This window comes from Chiloscyllium punctatum, chromosome 18 (genome assembly GCF_047496795.1).
Source record: "Chiloscyllium punctatum isolate Juve2018m chromosome 18, sChiPun1.3, whole genome shotgun sequence".
Lineage (NCBI taxonomy): Eukaryota > Metazoa > Chordata > Chondrichthyes > Orectolobiformes > Hemiscylliidae > Chiloscyllium > Chiloscyllium punctatum.
In genome coordinates, this window is record NC_092756.1 from 76,311,916 (window position 1) to 76,326,030 (window position 14,115).

General features: G+C 45.0%; 2 non-coding genes across 2 annotated transcripts; both read left to right on the plus strand.

The window, feature by feature from the left end:
• The first annotated feature begins 1,172 nt into the window (after window positions 1-1,172).
• trnar-ccu (transfer RNA arginine (anticodon CCU)) lies at window positions 1,173-1,245 on the plus strand. Its single transcript has one exon. It is a non-coding gene; the product is annotated as a tRNA-Arg (tRNA).
• Window positions 1,246-13,012: 11,767 nt separating this feature from the next.
• Window positions 13,013-13,085, plus strand: trnar-ucu (transfer RNA arginine (anticodon UCU)). The gene has a single exon. It is a non-coding gene; the product is annotated as a tRNA-Arg (tRNA).
• Window positions 13,086-14,115: the final 1,030 nt, after the last annotated feature.

Sequence of the window (14,115 nt, forward strand, 5' to 3'; positions counted from 1 at the left end):
TGGGACTACGTTTGTGCTGTGAAACTGGCAGCCTTTAAATACTGCACCCTGATGGCTCATATTGTGTTTTTCTCAGTTTATACTCTCACTGATTGTTTTTTACAACTTCCATCTCATGCTAAAAAATTGGTTGCTTGATGAATTGATCCCATTTCCCATTTGTCCCCAAACGGACAGACAAGAAATCCACCAAACTCCAACTTTGCACAACTCAAGTCTGAGGAAAATGGAGCAGACAGGAATATAGCAAAGGGCACAATATTATTTTGTGCAGCACTTTCAAGATATTTGCAGTTACTGGGGAAGGAGAAAGTGGAGATGTTGCAAAAAGCTGCATTGAAGAGAAATCAACAGAATGTTAGCGGGCATTCAGCCCATTGTGGCTGTGCTGTCTCTTTTCAGATTTCCAGCATTCACAGCATTTAGCTTTTATTGGAGAGCTTGCCATTTCACTTGGCAATGAAAAACGTTTTGTGATTTACACATGAAATAACTGAAACCAACCTGGTCATTCTAAAAGATGAGAGACTTCACACACAATCCAGATGTTTTCAATATATAATTTCAGTGACATCACACTGTACACTTTTTCCATAAATTCTGTGTCTTACAATCTTATACTCCACAACCACCTGACGAAGCAGCAGCGCTCCGAAAGCTAGTACTTTGAGATAATCCTGTTGGACTACAACCTGTTGTTGTCTGATTTTTAATGATGTTTAGTAGAAACTTGCACAAGGTAATTCCAGGATTTGGGAGATCTTGGGGTGAATTGTCTGAAAGAGACAGCACAGCCAAAATGGGCTGAATGCCTGCTAAGATCCTGTTGAATTGTCCTCAATGCAGATTTTTGCAACATCTCCACTTTCTCCTTCCCCACTAACTGCAAATATCTTGAAAGTGCTGCACACAATAACATTGAACCTTTTGCTATTTTCCTGACTGCTCCATTTTCCTCAGTCTTGAGTTGTGCAAAGTTGGAGTTTGGTTGATTTCTCATCTGTCCGTTTGGGGACAAATGGGAAGCGGGATCAATTTATCAAGCAGCCAATTTTTTAGCATGAGATGGAAGTTGTAAAAGACAATCAGGAAGCATACAACACTCAGAAACACACATGATGAGAGGTCAGGGTGCATTATTTACCAGCTGCCATCGGCAACTGTGTGGTTGTGCCCCAGTGGCCTAATGGATGAGGCACTGGCCTCCTAAGCCAGGGATTGTGGGTTTAATTCCCACCTGGGGTGTTTCTGTGGTTTATCCTTTATTTCCAATCTATTTTGGAAAAATCCCCATCTCTGCATTCAGTTGATGCTCAGTGGTCACCAACATGATCTTGCACAAGATTTTCGAGGATCTGCAGGATTGAATGTTGAAGGTGGTGATCAAGTGGCTGCTGTTTCTGGATGGGGACGAGATCCCTGAGAGTGCGGATAGAGAGGTTGCTTTTGGAAGCCAGCCCTCATCACACTCTCATCAACCAACCAACCCTTCAACACTGATCCCTCCAGAACATCGGATATTACTGACAGCAAAAACCCCTGCCAACGTTTATAGGTGCACCATCGACAGCATTCTGTCTGGATGTATCACTACCTGGTTTGGCAACTGTACCATTCAAGATTGGAGACGGTTACAGAGAGTGGTGAACTCGGCCCAGACAATCACAAAGGCCAACCTCCCATCTATAGAATCCATCTCCCAGGCCCACTGTCAAGGAAAGGTCTCCAGCATTCTCAAAGATCCATCCCACCCTGGCAATGTTTTTCTACAACCTCTACCATCGGGGAGAAGGTACAGAAGCCTGAACACACGCACAAACCGGTTTTGAAACAGTTTCTACCCTACTGTTGTTAGAATACTGAACGGTCTCACAAACTCTTAGTATTCGCCTGGACCTGTGTTGTTGTTCCTGCTGCTGTTTCCCTATTATTTACTTATCTATGTTACTGAACTCTGTGAGCTGCCTGTGTTGCTCACAAGAAAAAACTTTTCACTGTGTCTATCATTACTTGCAAACCAATTATTTTCAATGAATCTTCCACCTTTAGGGTCACTGTTATCTTGGTCCAACTCATTCAATGTAAATATAAATTATTGAGTTTGGAATAACTTTATTTCACCTGCATTTTTTCCTGTTAAATACCAACAGGACAGTATAGGGGTCAAGCAAGCTCAATGTTTGTACAGCCAACATTGAAGGAATGGTCCCAGAAAGACAAGAACAAATGGGTCAATGCTAATTCCTGCATCAGTGAGGAAACGAACAACAGATGAGGCGACTGTGGGGAAACAGACATTTGACTGTTTAATTTCAGATCAATGAATCTTCGAAAGTGACTGCATATACTGAAGCCCATCATGTCTATGCTGTCTCTTTGGGAGAGCTGAGAAATTAATTCCACTCCCTTTTGCTCCAGTTCATCAAACGTTTGTTGCCACATGTATCAAACTGACTTGGTAATGTTTTAATTCCATGATCACAAAGCAGCCATGCAGATTTTTAAAGACATTAGGTCAGAGATTAACTTAATTTGAATGGAGATAATGCAGTGAGAGGGTTTTAATTGGAGAGAATGTTTAAATTGAAAGTATCCCCAGAAGGGATGTAAACCACAGGCAGTAGCTTAGAAGATCAGAGATGGAGCTGTTAGGTCACTGGGACAACACGTGCTTCTGGGGCCATGTCAGGAGAATTGATCCCCTCAACCTTGGTTGTGTTCATGTCAGAACAATGCTGCACTCTCCCAACGTTTATGTTCACCAACATTTCACGAGTTTCATCCCAGCATCAAACTCACCATGGACTCCTGTTTAGTATCTGTCTCATTCTTGGACACATGCATCTCCATCAAGGATGGACACCACAGCATCTCACTCAACCACAAACCCACCCTCAACATATTAAAACAGCCGTCCCCTCTGTACAAGCCGTACACTTACACAGGATCTGTTCAGGTGAGGGGGGAATGTGAGGGGCACTGGGAAGTACACAAGGATGCCCTGATAAGGATGTGATACGATGCTTAACTCATCAATCGCCAGTTCTGACATGCCCCAGGGAGAAACTGCAATGACCTCCTCAGGAGACAGACACGAGCTGCAACCAACAGGGTACCCTTCATTGTCCAGTACTTACCAGGAGCTGAGAAACTACGTCACATTCTCCACAGCCTGCAACACATTATCGATGAGGATGAGCACCTCGCCAAGACCTTCCCCACCCCTCCACTTCTCACCTTTAAACACCCACCAAACCTTAAACAGACCATTGTTCACAGCAAACTGCCCGGCCTTCAGGACAACACCAAACAACCCTGTCACAGCAGACACTGTAAAACGTGTCAGAGTGTCGCCATGGATACCGCCATTACACATGGGGACATCTCCCACCATGTACGCGGCAGGTACTCATGTGACTTGGACAATGTTGTCTATCTCATACGCTGCAGGGAAGGATGCCCAATGTATGGTACATTGGCGAGACCGAGCAGAGGCTACGGCAACAGATGAATGGGCACCGCGTAACAATCACCAAACAGAGGTGTTCCCTCCCAGTCGGAGATCACTTCAACGATCAGGGACTTTCAACCTCGATCCTTCAGGTAACTATCCACCAAGGTGGACTTTGGGACAGGCTACAACGAAAAGTGGCCGAGCAGAGGCTGATAACCACGTTTGGTACCCATGAGGATGGCCTCAACTGGGACCTTGGGTTCATGTCACACTACCGGGGACCCCACTGCACTACACACACACACACACACACACACACACACACTCATCCTGTCACACAATACACATACACGCTCCCACACTCACACATACACACACACACACTCATCCTGTCACACAATACACATACACACTCCCACACTCACACCCACACACACACCTTCTCACAGATGTATACCCCATTACACTCAAACACATACACATACACACACTCTCACAGACACTCACACCATCGCCCCCTACCACGCACACCCAAATGCACACACTCACTCGGTCTCCCCTGCACGCACACACATGTACGTTTGTGGGGTGAATTTGTACGATCAGAATTATGTTTTGTTTTGCTCAAAAACTGCATAAAACTATGTAAGATTCTGTAAATGCCACTTTAGAAATAGAATCAGTCTGACCGAACACAGACAGATTTTAACCTCACATCTTCAATGCATTATCTGAGCTGAGATGGCACTGATTGTTAAAACTCTCTTGAGAATGTAACTTTAACAAAGGTCTGGGATGTACATAACAAGGAACTGAAACTAACATGATCATTCTAAAAGATGAAAGACTTCAGCTCAATTTGTTTAATATTACATGCCATGACACTGCAATCCTGTTGCTAAAACTTCAGTGTTTTACAATCCTGCTCCACAACCACCTGATGAAGAAGCAGCTCTTCGAAAGCTAGTGTTACCCAATAAACCTGTTGGACTATAACCTGGTGCTGTGTGATTTGTAACGTTGTCCGCCCCAGTCTAACAACTGCTCCTCCAAACCATAACCTTTATGTCAATGACTGGTGCGTTTTGGATGATAATGTAAAACATAACAATAGAAACCATCCAAAGTTGGGGCTTGATGTTTTCAAGTCATCACACTATGACTTTTCCCCTGGCGGTTTATTCCATTGTGGGATTGTTTTTATTCATTTCTAGGGCGTGAACATTGCTGGCTAGATCAACATTTATTGCCTCTCCCTAGTTTCCCCTGAAAGGTGATTGGGAGCTATCTTTTTGAACCACTGCAATCCATGTGCTGCCTGTATCTCCTTTCGAACTGATTGAAGATTTAACAGGAGGGAGTCGGCCATTTTGGATTTGTTCAATACATTCGCATCACTTGTATGACCCTTTGATATTTTACTTATACATTCTGTGTCTGATGCCTCCTCTCTCATTACACCTGATGAAGGAGCAATGCTCCGAAAGCTCATGTTTTCAAATAAACCTGTTGGACTATAACCTGGTGTGGGGTGATTTTTGACCATTTGTTGGAGGTAAACCTACAATGAATCAATGGAGGGTGTTCCAGGATTGTGACCGAGCTACAGGGAAGGAATGCGATATGTTTCTGACTAGGCCAGTGTTTATTGCCCAGAGGGTGAGTCAACCACATTGCTGTGGGTCTGTAGTCTCACCAGGTTTTCTTCCTGAAAGGAGAATATGGAACCAGTTAGCTTCCTAACAAACCTCAATAGCAAAATATGGTTACCATCAGACAAAGCTCCTCCTGAGCTGAGATTTCACCACCTTGTATGGTGGGATTACAGTCCATCTCCCCTACACCATGAACTTGGTGTTCTGGATTCCTACTCCAGGTCTAGCACTGCACCACCATCTCCCCTTATTAACTGGAATTGAGATCAAACAGACACAGGGTGCTGATCAGAGTTCATGTTTAAAAACATAACAGCCCAAATGGGATATGAACTCACAACCCCTGGCTTTGAACATGGACACCCTCTTCATGATGCATCTGAGGTGAGATACCATGTTAGACACCCAGGCAATTGATAGCTCTGTCTTTGGTTTTGTTCCGAAGATCTTAAAAATTCGGCAATTCAGCTCCTCGAGCCTGCTTTGTCATTCCACACGATCATGGCTGATCTCATCTCGGCCTCAACTCCACTTTCCTGCCTGCTCTCCATAACACTTCAACCCAACTACAGCCTGCATGTAGGGATCCCTTTTCATGGCACAAGGCACTTCACAGGAACCACATTCAGGAAACCATTACACATGGACCGAAACCTTGGCCAAAGAGAGGAACACCTTGAGATCCTGAGACCCCAAGGTAGAGGGGTGGAGATCTTTACAGAGTGACTTCCAGAGGGTACCATCCAGGCACAGACAGTGATGTCCAAGCAATGAATAACAGGAAGCCAATCTGGCCTTTAATTTCCTGAATTATTCTTTTTGCCATTCTTAAAGAAAGAAACAACATTGGGTATTCTCCAGTCCTCTGGGAATTCTCCTGTGACTATAAAGGATACAAATATTTTGTACAAATCCGTAAAAATTTCCACACCTGCCTCTCTCAGGATTCTATGATAGATTCCATCAGGTCTTGGGGACTTGTCTACCTTAATGCTTTTCAAAACACCCAACACCTCCTTTTTAATATTGACATGCTCTAGAATATCAATATACATGACTCACCATCCACCATGTCATAGAGTCATAGAGATGTACAGCATGGAAACAGACCCTTCGGTCCATCCCGTCCATGCCGCCCACATATCCTAATCTAATCACGTCCCATTCGCCCACACTGGGCCCATATCCCTCCCGACCCTTCCTATCCATATCAGTGAGCAGTGTAGGTTTCTTCCCTCCCGCCCTCCTGACCATGTACTCGCGTTCTTTGTCTGTTTTTCTTCCTTTTAAAAGTGCCGTTGTTTTGAGGTTTCTTTTCTCCAAAGTTGCATAATAAAACAGTAATTGCTGCTCCTGGAATTTGAGGAAATCACCCCCAACACCTAAAATGCCTCAAAAAAGGGGCAGCTCTTACAGTCACAACCTTTTCCCGTCCACCATCTTGGACTACCCAAAATCCTTTGGAAATACCAATGCAGTTTATTCATGAAGAACCTCACCCACTTCCTCCGGCTCCATGTGTAAATTCCCTCCTTTGCTCTGAGAAGACATACCCTTTCCCTGGTGACCTGTTGCTTGTTATCCCTCTGTAAAATGCCTTGGAGGTTCCTTAATCCTGTTTTCCATAAACGTTGCATGGTCCCTTCAAATATCTCTATTTCCGAGTTTGAGTTCATTCCTGTTATCTCCAGGGCTCTTTCTGTCTTCAGTTTCTTGAACCTTACTTATACCTTCTTCCTCTTTCTGCCTAAGACTTAACAACATAACACGTCTGAACAGGTCAACAAAATATATCGACAGGAACCATCTACAGCATCAACCTGCATTTATTGAGTTATCTTTCAAAACCAATTCAGTGCAATTGAAATACTGTGTGGTATCACTCACTGTAATAAACACTCTCCTTGAATAAGGTGAAGAGAAAGTCATGGCAAATTATAAAATTACCAAAATTATGCATAACAATGGGTCGCAAATATATGTTTATAAGTTACTCTACAGATACTTATAGAAATTAAATAAGGAGGAACAAATATCATCGACAATTAACCATACACTTCGCAATATTTCACTTTCACTGTAGAATTGTAGTTTTCAGATCAAAGTTTTTCTGAAGTTGATCAGATCTCACCCCATCTAATACTTATCTTTTATACCTTTCTCCCCAAACTTGAGAAATCATATGTTTCAGAGGATTGCCTTATTTGATGAGCTGTTCCTTGATATATAATAAGTACAATCCCACAGACTTTGTCATGATTGCACCTTATCTAAAGTCTGAATCAAATCATTCAATAGCAGACAATTCCCAAGAGGTTAATGAGCAAAAGTCCCATTCAATGTTTTCAAGTCTCCATTCTCCTTACGTAAAAAAATTATATACAAGTTAAATACCACAAGTGCTGGAAATCTGCAATAAAATCAGGCAATAATGAAATGCAGCTCAGGTTGCATCCGTGGAGAGAAACACAATTCTCAATTTGCAATATTCATTTTGTTTTTTTCAGCAGATGCTTCCAAACCTGAGAGTTTCAACACTTACTGTTTATATTCTTAATGTAGATCATGCCCTTGGAGTGATTAATGTAAATGGACTGTTAAATATCTCACTGAGATGTTCTGGTGAAGGGCATTGTTTCGTAAATACATGGAGCACTTACAAAGAGAGGTTGGTGTGAGAATTGTTCCCCACTTTATCACAGTTCCACACAGATACCCCAAATTGTTAAGCTCCGAGGTGAGCAGGGATGAAATGGTTTCCTTTCTTTATTTACCTGGATCCTTGGTTGGTCACTAACAGGTTAATTTAAAAAGGGACCCTTTCTTGTGGATGTCTTCCTCCCAAACCAATTGAATTGGTGTTTAAAAGTAGCCAATTAAACCTGGATATGTTGAATTAACAAAAGAGTGAATCTATTCATATCAGAATGCAAAAAGATTATTGTAACTCACATACACACAGATTAGGAAGAGAAGGAGTTGCAGGTAGATAGCACAGTGAAGAAGGCATTTGATCCACTTGCCTTTATGAGTCGGTGTATTGAGTATAGGAATTGGGATGTTGGGTTGTGGCTGTACAGGATATTGGTTAGGCCACCTTTTGGAATACTGCATTCAATTCTGGTTTCCCTGCTATAGAAAGATGTTGTAAAACTTGCAAGCATTCAGAAAAGATTTACAAGGGTGTTGCAATGGTTACAGGGTTTGTGCTATCGGGAGAGGATGAATCGACTGAGGCTATTTTCTCTGGAGTGTCGGAGGCTGAAGGGTGACCTTATAGAGGTTTATAAAATCATGAGGGACATGGATAGGGTGAATAGCTTCAGTCTTTTCCCCAGGGTGGGGGAGTCCAAAAACAGAGGGGAAAAGGTTTAAGGTGAGAGGAATAATAATTTAAAAGGAACCTAAGGGGAAACCTTTTCATGCAGAGGGTGGTGCTTATATGGAACATACTGCAAGAGGAAGTGGTGGAGGCTGGTACAATAACAACATTTAGAAGTTAAAAGTCACACAACACCAGGTTATAATCCCACAGGTTTATTTGGAAGCACTGGCTTTCAGAGCGCTGCTTCTTCATCAGGTGAAGACAACCACCCAGTGAAGGAGCATCGCTTCGAAAGCTAGTGCTTCCAAATAAACCCGCTGGACTATAACCTGGTGTTGTGTGATTTTTAACTTGGTCCACCCCAGTCTAACACCGGCTCCTCCAAAACATTTAAAAGGCATCGGGATGGGGGTATATGAACAGGGTGGGTTCAGAGGGATATGGGCCAAATGCTGGCAAGTCGGACTAGATTAATTCAGGATATCAGGTCGGCATAGACGAGTTGGACCAAAGGGTCTGTTTCCGTGCTGTACAACTCTAATACTCTGTAACATTTAAAAGGCAGCTGGATGGGGACATGAATAAGAGGGCTTCAGAGGGATATGGACCAAATGCTGGTTTGTGGGACGAGATAACTTTCGGATATCTGGTTGGCATGGACGAGTTGGAGCGAAGGATCTGTCCAACTCTGTGACTCTGTAAGTGTCAGCTTTCTTGGGAGGTTTTGACTTTTGTTACAGAGCCTTTTTAAATGACTGGGACATTTTAATTAGTGCTTATTTGGTTTAATTGGTTTCTTTTAATTTGTTTTCAGAGTCGTGAAAGGAGACTTCTGAAAAGTAGGCTGTCAGTAGGTTAGAAGACGGAATAGGTTATGCTGCATTCTGCAATTACAGTGATGATGATGTGCCAAGTGTAATACTTCAACTGGCTTGGCATTGATTTATTGGTTAATACTCTTAGCCATTGAAGTTATAACATCTTCAGTTGAGAGTGAAAGCATATATCTTGGGAGGATATTTAATTGCTCTAAAGATACCACGTATCTGAAAGTTCCCTGCAGTTAATAGATCAATGGGACAGGAATTACCTGTTCTATCACAAAGTAAGTCTGTTTCTCTCTGCTGAACTTCTACTCAGCTAAAGATTGACTCTGCCTGTTGTGTGATATGGCTTTTAATTTCCACTGATCAACCAGATGAACATTAGCAACATAATGTCCCAATATAGGGCTGGTTCTCTTCCACAAAGGGGGGTCTCGCAAGTTCGGGCAGATCTTTCTACTGAGGCAGGAAACGATTTCTCTTCATTCTGAGGCACCAAGAGGGTCTGAGAAATGAAGGGACGATGTCATAACTGGTCAGAAAGGCCTTAGACAGTGTTCTTTAACTGTTACACCTTGACAGCAGCTGCTCCATACTTTAGTGTGTCCCTCAACATGTCATCCTCGATCTTGGAACATGCTCAGCTGTCGCACTCGTTTGAGGTCAACACTTTCAACAGAGAGTGCAAGGTGGGAGCCTGAGGGGCCGAATGGATAAGGCCCTGGCTTCCCAAAGCTGGTAATTGTTGGTTCAAGTTCCATCTGGGGGGCTTGATTTTTAAGCCTGGGCTTTGTTGCTGATTTTTATTCCATGTCAACTTCTCTCAATCCATGCTGACTGAATTTTTCATCGACAGTACTCTGTTAAAAATCACTGTGCCTACGTTGAGATTATGGCAAATGAGGTGACATAGAAACTTGCACAAGGTAATTCCGGGATTTGGGAGATCTTGGGGCGAATTGTCTGAAAGAGACAGCACAGCCACAATGGGCTGAATGCCCGCTAAGATTCTGTTGATTTGTCCTCAATGCAGCTTTTTGCAACATCTCCACTTCCTCCTTCCCCACTAACTGCAAATATCTTGAAAGTGCTGCACACAATAACATTGAGCCCTTTTCCTTCTGCTCCATTTGCCTCAAACTGTGGGTCTGCAAAGTTGGAGTTGAGTTGATTTCTCGACTGGGAGAAAGTGAGCACTGCAGATGTGAGAGATCAGAGTCAAACTGTGTGGTGCTGGAAAAGTACAGCTGGTCAGGTGGCATCTGAGGAGCAGGGGAGTCAATGTTTCCAGCACAATCTCCTCAGGCCTATGCTCAAAATGTCGACTCTCCTGCTCCTCGGACACTGTCTGACCGGCTGTGATTTCTCAAATGTCCGTCTGGGGCCAAATGGGAGGCGAGATCAATTTATCAAGCAGCCGACAATTTCGCATGAAATGGAAGGGGTAAAAAACAATCAGTAAGAGTAGAAAACTCAGAAAAAAACAATATGACAGGGCAGGGTTCAGTATTTAAAGGTTGCCATTTGACCGTGATGGGCATATCCCCAATGGCGTAATGGATAAGGCACTGGTCTCCTATATCAGGAGTTTTTGGGTTTGTGTCCTATCTAGGGTGTCTGATTATTTATGGCTTGTTCACTGTCAATGTTATTTCTAATTGACTTTGGAGAAATCCCCCTTGTCTGCTTTCAGCTGATGGGAAGTGGTGCCCAACATGTTCTTGCTCAAGATTTTCGGGGATCTGCAGGATGGGGGGGTGAATTGTCTGAAAGAGACAACACAGTCACAATGGCTGAAAACCTGCTGAGATTCTCCTGGGGATGGCATGGTGGCTCCGTGGGTAGCATTGCTGCCTCACAGTGTCAGGGACCTGGCTATGATTCCTCCCTTGGGTGACTATTTTTGTAGAGTTTCCAAGTTGGCTCCGTGGTTAGCACTGCTGTCTCATAGCACCAGGGACCGAGGTTCAATTTCAGCCTCTGGTGACAATTTGTGTGGATTTTGCACTTTCTCCCTGTGTCTGTGTGTGTTTCCTCCAGGTGCTCCAGTTTCTTCCCACAAGTAAATTAGCCATGCAAAATTGCCCAGACTGTTCAGGGATGTGAAGGTTGGGTACATTTGTCAGGAGGACCTGTAGGGGAGTGAGTCTGGGTGGACTTGTTGGGCCAAATGGCCTGTTTCCACACTGTATGGAATCTATGAGAAAGACATTTGGACAGGTACATGACAGGAAATGCTTGTGTGGATGTGGACCAAGTGGAGGCAGGTGCAATTAATTTTAAAGATAATGACTCCATGGCACTTCCCCTTCGCTTTGGGAGAGGAGTACGCCAAGGATGCCCCCTGTCCGGCCAGCTGGATTCCCTGTGCGTGGAGCCTTTCCTGTGCCTCTTGTGGAGGATGTGTGAGTGCCAGGCCTTGTACTCAGCGGCCTCTTCCACCAGGATCAACTGGGCCCAATATTCCAGACGACTGGTCAGTCCGTGACGGGTGGAGTCTCTGCCGGAGGAGTTACGGGGGTTCAGCTGGAGTACCACCATCTTCTCGACCTGGGGGTCTACCTCAGCCCGGCTGAGGAATCCTGGCCGGGGAACTGGCAGGAGCTGGAGGCCAAAGTCTCACCTCGCCTAGGCCTCTGGACAGGACTGCTCCGAGTGCTGTCTCACAGGAGTCGAGTGTTGGTCATAAACCAGCTGGTGCCTGCCATGCTGTGGTACCGGCTGGTCACTTTGGTCCCTCCTCCTGGTTTTGTCACTGACATCCAGAGAATGTTGGTTCACTTCTTCTGGGACAAAAAGATGCACTGGGTCACTGCGCAGGTCCTGAGTCTCCATATTGAGGGGGGCGGTCAGTCGCTGGTGTGCGTTCACACCCAGGTAGCGACGTTCCACCTTCAGACCTTGCAGCGATACCTTTACATTGAGCCTCCCCCTCGGCGGGGTGCCCTGGCGACGTATTTTTTCCACCAGGTGCGTAACCTCAAATACGACACTCAGTGAAGGGCTCTCTACATGGGAGTCCTCCCCCTTTCTCACGGGGATCTGGGGTGGAGGGTATTGCACGCGGCAGTCCGCAGATTGTTGTGGTTCACAGACTCCCAGCCCAACTGCTTGTTCTGTGGTGCTGTGGAGTCCATGGAACAGGGCGCTTGCACTCCCTTTTGAGCTTTCTGGGAAACCTTCTCCTCCGTTTCTGGTTGGACTTCAGCCCCCACACTCCCCATCATTGGGCACCCAGTGCCGAGGGGGGAGGGTTGGTCAGAGGATCTCCTCGTGGGTCTGCTCCTGGGCCTGGCCAAACTGGTTGTTAGGGCCGATTGCCTGACCCTCTTCCATGGTTACGTTCGAGCCCGGGTGTCCCTGGAGAAGGAGCACGCAGTGTCTACCAACATCCTTGAGCTGTTCAGAGAGTGCCCTCCCCCTCACTGTTTGGTCACACAGCATTGCCCTTTGATGCTTGTCACTGGTCACTCGGGTGTTTCCTTTCTTCCTGGTGGTGGGAATTGAATAAAGATTTGTCCATCTGTTGTCTTTCCCTGTTTCTCACACCTACACACACACAACATGGGTGCTGGGGAAAATATATGCACTACCACAGGTAGGTAGCAGTGCGGCGGTAAAGAGAAAAACATATGTAACCAGGAGATTTAGAATCCCCTCAGTTCAGGGCACTGACTCTGTCCTGGCTGAGCCACAGTCAGTGTGTTCTTGCAAAACAAAACTTAAAAGCTGCCATTTTAACGACACACATGTGGCCCCAGTGGCCTAATGGATAAGGCACTGGCCTTCTAAGCCCGGGATTGTGGGTTCAAGTCCCATCTGGGGTGTCCGACTTTTAACCCTCATCTTCACGGTTGATCTTCAATCAAGGTCAAGTCAATTTCTCATCTCTGGAGAACCCCCAGGTCTGTGTTGGTTTGGTGGTACCTTGTGTCAGAAAAATACAGAATGTTGAGGATATGCAGGATATCGGGGTGAATTCCCTGAAAGAGACAGGACAGTCACAATGGCTGAAAACCTGCTGAGATTCTCCTAGGGATGGCATGGTGGCTCAGTGGGTAGCACTGCTGCCTCACAGCATCAGGGACCTGGCTTTGATTCCTCCCTTGGGTGTCTGTTTGTGTCGAGTTTGCAAATTCTCTCCATGGGGTACTCCGGGTGCTTTGGTTTCCTCCCACAGCCCAAAGATGTGCAGGTTCGGTCGATTGGCTTTGGGGAATGCAGGGTGAGAGGATAGGGGTTGGGCCTGGATGGGATGCTCTTCAGAGGGTCAGTGGGGACATGATGGACTGAATGGCCTCCTCCCACCCCACTCTAGGGCTTCTCTGAACAGGTTCTGAGCAGATGGTCAGAGCTCCACTGTTTAATTTAGTTTGGCCAATTTTCTGTCAGGTCAAATATCTCCAGCTGAGGATCAATTGAGAATGCCTGATTTTGTTGCCACGGTCACGTGACCACACAGGATTAAGATCAGCTGCACAGTGAAGGTTTCAACAAAATCAAAATCCCAAATAATATTTGAGCCCACAATCTCTGGTTTAGGAAGTTAGTGTCGTACCCATGGGGTCACTGGGGCTCCAACAGATAGAGCTACCAATCTATGGACAAAGCAACTTCTGTTTTGGTTGTGTTGGTGTCAGTCTAAGCTATATTCTGTCAACATTACCAGCTGAACCCCAGATTACCTGCATGTTTGGAATTTATGATAAGGTCCAATATGTCAATGGAAATGATTGAAATCTGGGGGTTCAAGGTTGGAACTGATGGGGCTGTGGCTATGCATTTGGGTCCTTACCTTTCTTAGTCAAGGTATTGAATACAATTGCAAGGAGGCTCTGATGGAGATGTGAGGTAGTT